The sequence below is a fragment of the Rhincodon typus genome, chromosome 11, assembly GCF_021869965.1.
Source record: "Rhincodon typus isolate 14 chromosome 11, sRhiTyp1.1, whole genome shotgun sequence".
NCBI classification, from domain to species: Eukaryota; Metazoa; Chordata; class Chondrichthyes; order Orectolobiformes; family Rhincodontidae; genus Rhincodon; species Rhincodon typus.
In genome coordinates this window covers 68767025-68780487 of record NC_063342.1, presented here as the reverse complement: position 1 = coordinate 68780487, position 13463 = coordinate 68767025, and the positions used below count along the sequence as shown (strand labels likewise).

The 13463-nt window shown below is 42.1% G+C and overlaps 1 protein-coding gene across 2 annotated transcripts in view; it reads right to left on the bottom strand.

Annotated features, from left to right (window-relative positions):
• The window catches only part of med4 (mediator complex subunit 4), a 35943-nt gene that overhangs the window by 10916 nt on the left and 11564 nt on the right, over positions 1–13463 (bottom strand). The window lies entirely within an intron of this gene.

The window sequence follows — 13463 nt, the reverse complement described above, 5'->3', positions numbered from 1 at the left end:
TGGCCTGCTGTGTTCATCCAGCTCCACACTTCGTTATCTCAGATTCTCCAGCATCGGCAGTTCCCACTATCAGTGAAGATGCGAATCTCAGTTTTGTCTTCACGTGACAGCTTCTTTTCCTTCTTAACCAAATGCCTAAATTGGTTGAATTACAATCACTAAAGAAGCCCTAGACATGCCAGTGACACCATTTCAAAATTTAGTTTACAATACTTTGTATCTAATCCATTCTGCTGGATAAAGATTAACGCTTTGGGTGGAATGTTTAGAATAGAAGCTAACAACAAAAGCAGAAATCACAGACATGGTCCAATCGATACCTTCGAACATCTGGTGAAAAATAATGGAAGTAACTTGATGGTACAGAACACGGTATGAATATCTTTATTTATTATGGATTTTATTCCATGTAATACATGCCAACTCATCATTCAGAACAGGTGATTAAAATTCTTCAGGCCAAATGTAAACATGTGGGATGTGTTGTCATTTTCCGACACTGTGAAAACCATCAAAAGACCTGCATGAAGAAACGTGGCCTAGTTTGAAGACAATACGTTTAGTTTGAGTCACTGTTATTCTGGGAGAGGTATGAATGTCGACAAGAAATCATTCACATTGCAGCTGGAATAGAGACTAAGTGGTACAAGATTGCCACCGACTGGTATAATATCATATGACATGTAAGGATCACATGACAAATCTTAGATTTGACAGGTTCAGAGCTAGGCATCTAATTCTGTACAGAAACAGTCACTCCAAATGACATTGATATTTCAGCAGTTTTTAGCAATTCTTTTCAGTATTCAGTGCCGAGATCTAACTTGAATTGTGTCTAACCTGATGAATATCTTACTGATAACAACATAGACATTTGGACACATGCACAGTTTGTGAACATTAAGATAACCTAGTTCAGTTAATCTACAACATTTGAACTGTGTTATCGGGTTATTTGGATCTATTTCGAGAGCAGCACACACTAAAAGTACTCAAGAGAGAAACTGACTTCAAAAGTAGATAAACAAAAGTGCAGAATTTGAGGGATGGATAATGTGGCTTCTTGGGTCAAAAACCCACTGTCAGCATGATGTGATCTTAGTGCTTCCCAATATGTCTTCTTATGCAACATATACCACAAAGACTGGGTTCTTATTGAGATGGATGTCTTGAAGCTTATTAACAACACCATCTATTCTGTTTTAAGACCTCAGACATATATAGTCTTGGTTCTTTGGTAACCATTGTTATACTACATGGCTGTTACACTACCCATGGGTGACTACACTGCTAAGGGGAGGCAAGGATCTTAATACCAGAAAGTTACTTGTCATGATGTCATCTAACTGTCTTACAGGTACATGCCCTTCTGGGATCTATACAATAATACAACAACCCCATTTTAAAGAATAAGAATCTTCTTCCGTCAAACATGTACAAGGATGCATAGATATATTATGTCTACACATTAAGATAATGTTTTGGCAGATGTATGATGTGACAAGATTTAGTTCCTTAAACTGTTATGATGGCTTCACTGTGTAGCTTCACTCTGCAATGTGTCTGCCATTGTAGATGGATGTGTAACATTGTTAATAGATGTGAAACTGTCTTCTGGCATGATGTATTCAGTATCTGACTTGTGGTCCTGCATGATGATAAGTGATTGACAATATGCAGCATGGACATGTCAACCATTGTTTCACAGGAATTGACTGTTGCTCATTACAACACCATATGACCTAGGCTAGACACAACATCATAGCATCTTTCCATGAGCCCATGTGTTTGTACTACAATCTTGATCTCTTCCACTTTGTCCTGGTTCATGTTGAGATAACTATTTGCCTTCTCGTCAATAGTGCTCTTGTACTGTTTTCACCCTGCTTTCCAAAAATTTACTTTACAGACGTAGTTGGGTGATGACAGTTGGTATGGAACAACTAAATGGACCTATCTTCCAAATATGAGAGCTGCTAGTGAGGGTAGACTATTGTCTTGAGGAGTAGAACACAGAGTTAACATAGTTATCCGAAACTTTTGATAAGTTGCTTTGTACTTGACTATTGTGGATTCTACAGTGTGACTAGTGTGTTCTGTGAGCCCATCTACAAACGGTACTATGTCAGACACTCCTTCTGCACCTCCCGGAAGGATGCATTAGTGTACTGTGGTCCATTGTCTGACACACATTCATACTGAATATGGCAGTCAATGTGTCAACAACATCTACTCTCTGATTTGTCACACAAGGGGAGTTTGGTGGAGTAACCAGTGGCCAGTTTGTAATGGTGTCCTTGAACATAGAAAAACAAAACAGTTGCAATCTTGCACTGCGGCTCAGAAGGAATTTTGTGTGGAATCCAAGGTTTTCTCAGTTGTAGAGCTTTATGAAATTGATATGTTGAACACAGCTTGATCAGTTGTTCAATGCCTTTGTTTCTGCTGAGCCATGTAACCTACATATGTGGTCTGGCATATCTTAACATTGGGTTTTTGGAGTTATCACTTGTTTACCTTTTAAAATTATGTTTTGTGAGAATTCTAGTTTGTCTCTGTCTCATGCTTGCTTGGAGACCAATTGGGTGTGTTCAGGCCACTTGCTGATGATAATAATCTTTGTGAACTGTTGCATTTGATTGTCGTCTGAGGTGGTTTGTTGACTCTGCTCTCCTTGGCTGTGACCAAAATGTATGAGATCAATGCTGAGGCTATCTTCTAGCTCAGGCTCAACCATATCCTTCTTCAGGTCCAAAGAAATAGCTTTGCTTTTGGCAGTATTCAAAGATGGTTAAGAGAATCAGAAATAGTTATTTGGGAAGCTGGTTTGCATTGTATTTCTGAATTGTACCTTGCATCTTCACAAGTAGTCCTTCAAGACATGGAAGTGCCCATCTGTGGCTTTAGACAGATCATTTTTGGTTTGTAGTTGCCCTGAACAATGAAATGCTTGTCAAACAGGTATGAATGAAAGCATTGTATCCCAAAAACTAGTGCAAGAGTCTCTTGCAATGTTGGGATAGTTAGCCTGAGCTGTCATACGGACCTTAGAATCAAATGCAGTAGGCTTGACATTCTGACATCGACATGCTTTAAAGCCTTTCTGAAATGCATCTACTTTCAATGCGGTAGGCTTGGAGGGTTCATAACATTGAAATACACTCTTGCTGGAATATGAAGTGTTTTTGAGAGATTGAAAAATATCCCGACAATTTTCCAGCCATACGTATGGTGCCTTTGCAAACAAGATTTTGAAAGGGAGGGATTTTGTTGTAAAATTCAGAATACGTAGGGACAAAAAGTTCAAGAAGTTAAGTTTTTGTTTAAAAGTCATTTTTGTCTTACGGTGTAGGTATCTTCTGTTTGTCTTCTTTTGTTTATTCATTCGAGAGAGATGGGCATTGCTGGCTGTTCCAGCATTTATTGCCCACTCCCAGTTGCCTTTCAGAAGGGATTGGAAAATCGTTAATGTGACACCCCATTTAAAAAGGGAGTAAGGCAAAAGACAGAAAATTACAGGCTGATTAGTCTAACTTCGATTGTGGGTAAGATTTTGGAGTCCATTGTAAAGGATGAGATTTCTGAATATTTGGAAGTGTATAGTAAAATAGGGTAAAGTCACCTTGGTTTCATCAAGAGGAGGTCATGCCTGACAAATCTGCTAGATATCTTTGAGGAAGTAACGAGCAGAGACCAAGGAGAGCCAACGGATGTAATCCACCTGGACTTCAAGAAGGCCTTTGATAAGGTGCCACACAGGAGGCTGCTGAGTAAGATAAGGGCCCATGGTGTCAGAGGCAAGGTGCTAGCATGGATAGAAGATTGGCTGTCTGGCAGAAAGCAGAGAGTGGGGATAAAAGGGTCTTTCTCAGGATAGCAGCCAGTGACAAGTGGAGTCCCACAAGGGTCAGTGTTGGGACCACAACTCTTCACTTTGTACATTAATGATCTTGATGAAGGAACTGTGGGCATTCTGGCTAAGTTTGCAGATGATACAAAGATAAGTGGAGGGACAGGTAGTATTGAGGAGGTGGCAAGGCTTCAGAAGGATTTGGACAAGTTAGGAGAGTGGGCAAAGAAGTGGCAGATGGAGTACAATGTGGGAAAGTGTGCGGTCATGCACTTTGGTAAGAAGAACAAAAGCATGGACTATTTTCTAAATGGGGAGAAAATTCAGAAGTCTGAAGTGCAAAGTGACTTGGGAGTTCTAGTCCAGGATTCTCTCAAGGTAAACTTGCAGGTTGAGTCAGTAGTCAGGAAGGCAAATGCAATGTTGGCATTTATTTTGACAGGACTTGAATATAAAAGCAGGGATGTACTACTGAGGCTTTACAAGGTTCTGGTCAGGCCACATTTGGAGTATTGCGTGCAGTTTTGGGCCCCATATCTCAGGAAGGATGTACTGGCCCTGGAGCGGGTTCACAGGAGGTTCACGAGAATGGTCTCAGGAATGGAAAGCTTAACATATGAGGAACGTTTGAGGCCTCTGGGACTATACTCATTGGAGTTTAGAAGGATGAGGGGGAATCTAACTGAAACTTTCAGAATACTGAATTGCCTGGACAAAATGGATGTTGGGAAGATGCTTCCATTGGTAGAAGAGTCTAGGATCCGAGGGCACAGCCTTAGAGTAAAGGGAAGACCTTTTAGAATGGAGATAAGGAGAAATTTCTTCAGCCAGAGAGTGGTGAATCTATGGAATTCACTGCCTCAGAAGGCTGTGGAGGCCAGGTCATTGAGTACATTTAAGACTGAGATAGATGGGTTCTTGATTATCAAGGGTTATGGGGAGAAAGTGGGAGAATGGGGTTGAGGAACTTATCAGCCATGATTGAATGGCGGAGCAGACTCAAATGGCCGAATGTGGTGTGTCAAATTGACTCAGATCTGTAAGGTGTGTCGGGCAGATACTCTTTTGGAGCTCATCATGTAAAGACCGTATCTTTTTATTTTTCTGTATTTTTGATTATGGACTGAAATGGGAAAAGAACTGTTTTAAAACCCTCAGATTGTTGAAGGATTGCTGCACTTTAAAAAAAAATTTAACCTGAAACTCAGTGTAAATTCTGTTTTCACAGACATTGGTTCAAGCAAGGATGAAAATCTCGTTACAGATAAACTGGAGCCAGGGGACTGCGTACCAATGGAAATACAGCCAGCAACAGGTAGCTGATTGGTCTGTGGACTAGTGACCAGGCCTTCTGCTAGGTGTTTGGCTCCCAGGTAATTGAACAGCTTGGGAGTGCGGGTGTTTGGACCTTTGCAATCAGGGCACCAGATGTGAAGAAGCTGTGTTTCGGGTCTACAATAAAAAAAATCTCAAGCCAGTCTATCTTGCCTCATCAATTGCTGTAAACTGTGACTTTTAAATTAGTGAGTCAGAGACCTTTCTAAGTGAGAACAGTCACCCTGTGCCTCCTAAAAACAGTATCTGAAGATCAAAGATCAAGGTGCGGTATTCTGCTCAGCAAAAGGATTGTTTCAGCGAACCCCATGGGCAGGTATCACTTAACTGCCCCAAGTCTTTCTCTTCATCTATAACACCCACGTCTTTGTGTCTGTGTCTGTCTGTATGTGTGTGTAGCGGGGGAGTTTCAGAAGGAATTTTAACTAGTGGCATCATATGCTGATATAATTGTTTATCTGTAGTTAGAGTCTATTTATTTGTAATGAATAGTAATACATATTAAGTACAGAAACCTGGCCCATGATTTCTGACACCCTGAGTGTAGAAGACAAGTAAATTGGGGAATTTTGCACATGTTTTAACATCTTTACAACTTCTGTGTTGACTCTGGGAATGTTGAATCTTGATTTCTGGCATGTTACCCCAGTGAGGTACAAAATTGACATGTTTGCATGCCATGGCTGGAACTCTGGAAAGATCCTTAACAATATTCCTTGGTCGACTCTGCTTCACAAGCTGTTGTGCAACATCGTACTGGGTTTCTTGGAGGAATTGAATTCTTGCATGCTGCAGCAAAAGTTCCCTCTAAGCTGTGTAGCTCACAGCTGCTCCAACATTCCCTGTACAGCATCAGTGTGCCAACACGGATTGCAACATTGCCTTCCGGTTCCGGAAATCGTTGCCCACAGGGATCTTGGAGACTTGTACAGACAAAGAGAAAAAACTTAGAGTGAACACTGACTGTAGCCCAATATCCTCTTGAGGGCCATAGTTTGTGGCAGGAAATGTCAAACACTGTTTTAGTGTTAACCAATATAACTAAACCGAAGCATCCAGAGAGGCTCACCTCGCCATATCATCCGTTAAAAGAAGTGTGAAAAGTGGTATAACCTGCCTCTCCTTCCCAATCTGTTATAAAGGAGTTGTTAAATGAAATAAACTCCTCCCACTCACTCTATAATCACCAAGTAACTATTTCTTTATCTGACTCTAACAGCACACAAATTAACTGAACTATTAACACACCAAATAAACCCCCTATAACTACTAACTATTCCTGAATAAAGCAAGATTCTAGGTATCTTTAATTCAGATGGAACTTACTCTAAGGCTTAGAGAATTCTGTGACAGCCAGTGATTCTTTCTTTTAGAGCTGAGGGCTGTTCTCTTGGCAGATGACAGTTGGCTCTCACACCGATTTTCCAAATGCCCTCATCATTTATACCCTTGATGAAATACCATTTTTTTACAATAAGATTGGTCCTATGTTGTCAAAACCATCAGATTAATTTAATTGGTTTTTGGTAGCTAAGGGCCTGATTCAAATGGATTGGCTAAAATTCAAACTTGTTGCCTTGATTACAATATAAAACTGCTGCTTGGTCTGCTAACTGTATGTTTTTTTGATACGAATGTTTTAATTCAAGTGCTCTGCACACCTGCAAACCCATAAGCTGCTGTTGCTCACCCAATTATTTTCTCTCCAAGCCTAGAAAAAGCACATCGTCTTTTAAAGAGATCATGCACTGCTCTCCCTCCTATCATTTTACAAACATCAATAGTTTAAAAACACCAAATTTTAATGCCTGCCTTCCAATCCACAAGTATTCTACCAACTTTACAACAGTGAGTGAGACAAGCAGCCCCTCCTACATAATCTGAATGTTTCATTGATCTTATTGATTGCTGCATTCATTTTTCAAAGCCGAGAACTTGAAATAGCTGCTGACCCACAACAACTGTTTTGAAATCGAGCCCATCATCAAACAGTATGTCAATAGTATATTCTTTGGGTTTGCCTAGAAGTGTCTTCCTGAAGGATTTAAGGGCTGTAGAGGTAATAACAAGATCCATAAGACTTTCAGCTAAGTTAACTTTGACGAAATCGTATTCCATATCTTTCCATCGATACCTACTTACAAACTGGTCAATTGTTACACCTGCTATTACCAGTACGAAATGAACTGTTTATCTTGAAGCTGATTCAAACTTTAAGCTGATTTTCTAAAACCTGGTAACTTTTGTCAGGATCTTCACATTCTTCATGAGAAATGCCTAAGGAATTGATTCTTCTTAATTCTTTATTTCCCAAAACAATGAGAGTTTGACTGCTTGTGTTTCCTTATCAGCTATTTGTCTATCCATGAAATGAAGGTATATTCTTTGTTCAAATAACTTGAACTTTTACAGGATATCAGTGGATTGTCAATCTATGTTTGGGTTTTTGCTTTCCATCTTTATTTCGCAGGTCTATGCACTTTAAAATGTTAGTGTTAAAAATTTGACTTGTAGTGTAAAGCTTTTAGAGTTTTTTATTGTCTTATCCTTTTGCTTCTTTCTTATTTTTGCTGCTTTAAAAAGTAGAAGAACAAGTTCTGTATCTAGTGTTTGCAATAAAATAGAAATTGGAGTGACAACAGAGGTGCCTTTTGTTGATTTTGTGTCATTTCTGAGAAACAAGATGATGAAATTAACTGACCTCTGGACAGAGGTAAAGCAGTGGCAACACAGAGAAAGGTATATCTCAGTGCTTTTGCCTGATAATCAATTAGCATTGAACTTAGTCTGTGTGTAACTCTGGATCTTATAGCAGTATAAATAGTTGCTGTTGTTAATCAACTCAAGACATCTGTGTCAACATGAACCCAGTCAAAAACAGAGATGAGGAGAAAATACTTCTCCCAAAGTGTCATGAATCTATGGAATTTACTTTCCCACAGTGTGGTAGATGCTGGGACATTGAGTAAATTTAAGTCAGGTTTTTGATTAGTTTGATTAGGGTTATGGAAAGAGGGCAGGAAAGTTGCGTTGGGACCAAAATGATTCAACCGTGAATGTTTCAAATGTTAGAGCAAGCTAAGTTACCTATTCCTGCTCCTGGTTCTTACGTTCTTATCTTCAGTCTTCCTAGTATATATCCCTCCACCTGGGATCCGACATTTCCCCCCACCAAACTCAACATCCCTCACCCATCCGACATATCATAAACATTGTTTCACTTATGTGCCCTCTTGCCAACTTGCAATGGCCCACCTTACATCCTACGCCCTGGCACCCTACCCCCTACCCACCTAGTACCCTACTTACTTGGTATCTACTGCCTGTGGTTCTGGACCTTTAAATTTCACAATATGACAGTTGACAGCTGTGAAAAAGGTGTATGATTGACTGTGTTAGTGCATTCTAAGTGATACAAGCCAAACATGGGTGCATTAAATCCAAGGAAATGTGGTAGTCAGCTTTGGATGTAATACATTTGGATGTAGGAGTGGAAGGGTGGATTAATAAGTTTGCGGATGATATGAAGGTGGGTCGAGTTGTGGATAGTGCAGAGGGCTGTTCTAGGTTACAAAGGGACATTGATAGGATACAGAGCTGGGCTGAGAAGTGGCAGATGGAGTTTAACCCTGAAAAGTGTGAGGTGATTCATTTTGGAAGGACAAACTTGAAAGCAGAATACAGAGTTAACGGAAAGATTCTTGGCAGTGTGGAGGAGCAGAGAGAGCTTAGGGTTCATGTCCACAGTTCCCTGAAAGCTGTCACCCAGGTGGATAGAGTTGTTAAGAAGGCGTATGGTGTGTTGGCTTTCATTAATAGAGGGATCGAGTTCAAGAGCCGTGAAGTTGTGCTCCAGCTATACAAAACCCTGGTTCGGCCACATCTGGAGTATTATGTCCAGTTCTGATCACTTCATTACAAGAAAGACGTGGAAGCATTGGAAAAGGTGCAGAAGAAATTTACCAGGATGTTGCCTGGAATGGAGGGAAGGTCTTACGAGGAAAGGGTGAGAGAGCTAGGTCTTTTCTCTTTAGAACGACGAAGGACGAGAGGTGATTTGATAGAGGTGTACAAAATGATCAGAGGTATAGAAAGAGTGGACAGCCAGAGACTTTTTCCTAGGGTGGAGGTAGCTATTACGAGGGGGCATAGTTTTAAAGTGAGTGGAGGTAGATATAGGGGAGATGTCAGAGGTAGGTTCTTTAGTCAGACAGTGGTCGGGGCATGGAATGCATTGCTGGAGAGGGTAGTGGAGTCGGCCTCATTAGGGGCATTTAAGCGGCTATTAGATAGGCATATGGATGATAGTATAAGGTAGGGGTGGAGGTTAGATAGACCTTAGGTTTAGGGTAAAATTTCGGCACAATATCGTGGGCTGAAGGGCTTGTACTGTGCTGTACTGTTCTATATTCTATGTTCTATGAAACAACTGTGGCATGGAGGATAGAAAATGCCCAGGTTGACCCAGGCTTTTATGAACAGTCTAAGGCTGTGATGAGCTAGCCTGTGTGAGGGCACAGGCAGTGAACAAACAAGAGAGGCCAGTCACCACACATTCATACCAGATAGCAGGAACAGGCTGAGCTGGGAGGGGCATAAGGCAGAGACATGCTATCATCCTCAATGTTCTCAGCAATGTTGGGGGCCAGGGATCCCATCACAGCAGTGCATGTGATCCTGAGTGTGACTTCCTTTTCTGTGGGACTCAGGAGGTGCAGATGTCTGTGCACCACGATCAACATCTCACACCTCACCAACAGTTCAATTCCACTTTCTTCTTCTGATCGCAACAGTGTCCTGTATGAGCAGAGTATCACTGATTGGTGCTGCAATGCATTCAGGTAATACAATTGCACTAGTGAATAACTGGGGGACGTACAGCACTAGTGGGAGCTGGGTGTGAGGTTGGTAACATTGGAAGGTGGGAGAGTGCGAGGTGGAGCTTCTGGATGTGAGTGCTGTTAGGTGAGTGATGGGGTTACATTGCATTGAGCAGAGTGAGGACTTGGTGATATGAGGGGTACAAAGCCCTTTGAAGATGTATTCTTTGACCTTGACATTTGTGGTCCTTAAACTTTTTTGTGGCACTGTTGTATTTCCAGATCCTTAGTTCCTGAATGCTGGAATTGACTTACCTGAACTTCTGCTCCCATTCTCTTTGGAAGGTGTTCCTAGAGGGTTTCCTGATTCCCAGCAAAAATGTGGCATCCCACCTTCTGTTTTCCACCATGACCACAGTCTCATCCATGAACTTAGAACCTGCCTTCTTGGTGCTCCATTTGTGTAGCTCCTACATGCAGTAAATGCCAGCAACCAACGGCAGTTGCTACTGTTATTGGGTGGACGATCAGCCAATCAGCTGCTGCCACACAGCCAGGTTAGCCTCTTCGAACGGGATCAGGCCCTAGTGGGAATCTGGGCCTGCATGGCTGCTTCGTGACCATTGATTGGCGGAGCGATCTCCACATCGTGTGAGCAAAGCCCTGAGCAGCTTTGAGGCAACTTAGATCATTCGTATCTCTAAATCATTCGGACCCTGAAACAACTGCTCTACTCAGGCCTAGCTGCAGCATGAGGCTCCCCGGAGGTTAATGGAAACACTTTAGAAATCTCATTAAAGCATCCTCAACAGGACAGACATCACTGCCAACTCCTGAGAGTCCCTGACTTGTGACCAATCAAAATGGAGAAGGTTTATTTGGGTAGGTACTGAACAAAATAAGAAACTTCATTCAGGGGCATACAGACATGAAGTTGAGGCGCAGATAGACTAATCATCAATACCTACCCCACATGTGGCAGAGTCGACAAATTGCACATTGAATTTTCAGCCATCTCAGAGCCAACTGTCATGGAAACAAATCATGTTTAACAGATTGATATCCAAATGATTTTGATTTTGATTTTATTGGCATGTGTACCGAAATACAGTGAAAAGCTTTGTCTACGAGCTGTACAGGCAGATCACAGCAAGCAAAGGATGTACAGACCAAAAAGACGTAGAGGCATACAGGTTACATTGCAGGTTACATTATTTGAGGCTAGAGTCCGTTCAACAGTCTGATAACAGCAGGAAAGCAGCTGTTCCTGAACCTGCTTGTGCGTGTGTTCAGGCTTCCGTACCTTCTGCCTGATGGAAGAGGTTGTAGGAGATCATTACCAGGGTGCAATGGGTCTTTGATGATGTTGGCCGCCTTTCCACAGCAGCAAGCCATGTAAATAGAGTCCATGGATGGAAGGTTGGCTTCCGTGATGGTCTGGGCTGTGCACGCAACCGTCTGTAGTTTCTTACGATCCTAGGCAGAGCAGTTGCCATACCAGGCCGCTTTGCACCCGGACAGTATGCTTTCAATGGTGCATCTGTAGAAGTTGGTGAGGGACCTTAAGGACATGACAAATTTCCTGAGCCACCTGAGGAAGAAGACGCGTTGTTGTGCCTTTTTCACCATCGCATTTACGTGGGAAGTCCAGGACAGGTTGTCGGTTATCATCACTCTGAGGTACTTGATGCTCTTCACTCAACCTCAGTTCCATTGATGTAGAAGGGGGCATGTTCTCCTCCTTTCTTTCTGAAGTCAATGATTAGTTCTTTAGTTTTAGTTTAGTTTTAGTGAGAGATTGTTTTCATTGCACCATGTCATCAAGCCCCCTAACTACCTTCTGTATTTTGACTCATCGTTGTTGGATATCCGTCCCACTACAGTAATATCATCAGCGAACTTGTAGATGGTGCTCATTTGGAATTTGGCAACACAGTCGTAGGTGTACAGGGAGTACAGTTGGGGGTTGAGGACGCATCCTTGGGGACCACAGTGTTGAATGTTATTGTTGGGGGGGAGGGGGTGGTGCAGTTACCTATCCTCACTGATTGTGGTCTATGGGTCAGAAACCTGAGGATCCACTTGCACAGGATGGAGCCGAGACCAAGGTCACACAGCTTTGAGATCAGTCTGGAGGGGATAATGGTGTTGAAGGTGGAGCTGTAGTCGACGAGCAGGAGTCTGATGTAGGTGTCTTTGTTGTCCAGATGTTCCAGGGGTAAGTTCAGGGCTAAGGTTATGGCATCCTCTGTGGAATTGTTACGCTAGTAGGCCAGCTGTAGGGGATCGAGGCAGGCTGTGAGAATGGAGTGGATGTGGGCCATGACCAGCCTCTCGAAGCACTTCATGATTATTTAAGTCAGAGCCACTGGGCAGTATTCATCAACAGACTTTCAAAGATTTACAAGGGCTTATTGTAAATCTGTAGTTAAGCGCAAACACCAGTTTCCACCATTCCCTTCTGGATTTTTTTCCTGTCAACAAGCAAACTTCTCACTGGGGAAGAACCCAGCTCTCTCTAAATAAAATAAACCACCGCCAAATTAACAAATCACCCAATACCAAATTGCAAATACTGTGACAATAACAAAAAAATTCCAAAAAGGGGAGATAAACAAGGTAGGGGGGTGGGGTTTGGACCTAATTGAAAATAATATTGAGTGGGGAGGGAAATGACACAGTCCATTCTCCACAACGCCCAACTATTTTGAAAAGTTTCAAAAGGTACCAGTGGACACTGCGCATTTCCCCTCCAAGGGCACCCAGCTACAGACCCACAAAACAACCAAATGAGGTGACCTAGGAGCCTATTAATCACCTTAACCTACAATTGTACTGAACTGCTGAACGCAACACCCTGACATACAGGCTAGACCAGGCAAGGACAATAGATTTCCCTCCCTAAAGATCATTAGTGAACCAGGTGGGTATTTAGGACAGAGATTTTATAGCCATCATTAATGTGACTAATTTCAGATTTATTCATTGATTTCACATTCTAACAGATGCCCCCGTGGTAGGTTTGAAACAATGTCCCATAGAATGTTAGCCTGGATGTTTGAATTTTGAGTACAGTGATGTTATCTCTATGCCACTGTGTCCCGCTAAGAGTCCAGTATTTTTCTTATCTAAAGTTAAACCCATCACCAAATTTATAAATTAGTAAGCCACTTAAAAATAATCGCTGGCCACCAGTGGAGTATGACAAAAAAAAGATCAAAAAGGGGGCAAAACAAGTGGGGGGAAATGCTGCTGTTGATGGCCCACAGCGCCTCATGGATGCCCAACCTTGAGCTGCTAGATCTGTTCAAAGTCTGTCCCATTTAGCGTGGTGATAGTACCACACAACACGGTGGAGGTTATTCTCAATGTGAAGGCAGGACTTTGTCTCCATAGGACTGTGCGATGGTCACTCTTACTGATACTGTCATGGACAGATGCAACTGCAGCTGGCAGAT